A 1,135-nucleotide genomic window follows, 5' to 3' on the forward strand; every position below is an offset into this window, starting at 1 on the left:
AAGCAGTCAATCGTTACATATTTCACTAATTTACAAATCGTCTACTTGTAATTTAAATTCAACAACTTAAATGAAACGAAGTTAACGAAAAGGAATGGCGTAAGAGAATATGGAATAAAACCTATCCCACGCTGCATTTAGTTTAGGGTCATTCGAGGTTGGCTGACTAAAAATTACGCTGTACACATGTTGAGTTTTGAAACTGATTTCATTTTCCGTCAGGGTATGCACTAACGAGCCCATACCATTCACATATCTGTGAATACACATATAAATATTAACGCAATGTTCTTCATAATCATGTGAGCTGATCTAAATGAAAGTACTGCTGAGCAGTATGCAAAACTAACCTTGGATAGCTATCGTCCATCATAGGTCATACACATGACCATTGTTGAAATCAGTAAATTGTTGCGTATTATAAACTTACAATCGTCGTGATGCTTCTAATTGCAGCTTCCCTACTGTGACAATGCAATGGTGTGCCAATAGGTGCCCCGCTGCTAACTGCGTATTAGCTTCTTTTCAATTTCGTCAACTGTCACATCTTTTGGAGCAACTTCTGTATATTCCCAATGTGGTGCGCATTTACTACACGAAGGCGACTCATGCAAAACTTGTCGCACTTTCCGCTGTGCGCCTGCTTTCAATTTACCAGCCGCGGTAGCCATGTATAATAAATTGGCGTTTCTACTGATGGTTGCATCTCTTGTAGTTTCTTCGGACTCTACACATGCTAGAGCGTGATTATTTCTTTTTTATTAGCTGGGAGGGCTTCCCGCGAGTACTTTAGAGATGACGACTCGGAAAATAATGTAGTCGCTGCATTTAAGTATGTTACGCCAGCAGCAGTTGCGCCTCCCTCTTTTATTGAACTTGAAAATATGTATTCAATTAAAATATATAAAACGTTTACAAATTACATAACTTACCATTTCCACATAATACTGCGTACGACCTCGTGATATATTTCAGAATGACATTTATGTCATTCAGTAAATTGTAAAGTATGCCAATGCAGTGCAACCAGTGATGGAAAAAGAGGTACCATTATGCTCCTTTCAGATCTGCTTAAGTTGAAATAACTTTCGGTACAAGCATGCAATTTAAGCATATTTGCCACATAAAATCCCAC

Source organism: Rhagoletis pomonella, unplaced genomic scaffold (assembly GCF_013731165.1).
Source record: "Rhagoletis pomonella isolate Grant_MI unplaced genomic scaffold, Rhpom_1.0 Rhpom_scaffold_00001, whole genome shotgun sequence".
Classification (NCBI taxonomy): Eukaryota; Metazoa; Arthropoda; class Insecta; order Diptera; family Tephritidae; genus Rhagoletis; species Rhagoletis pomonella.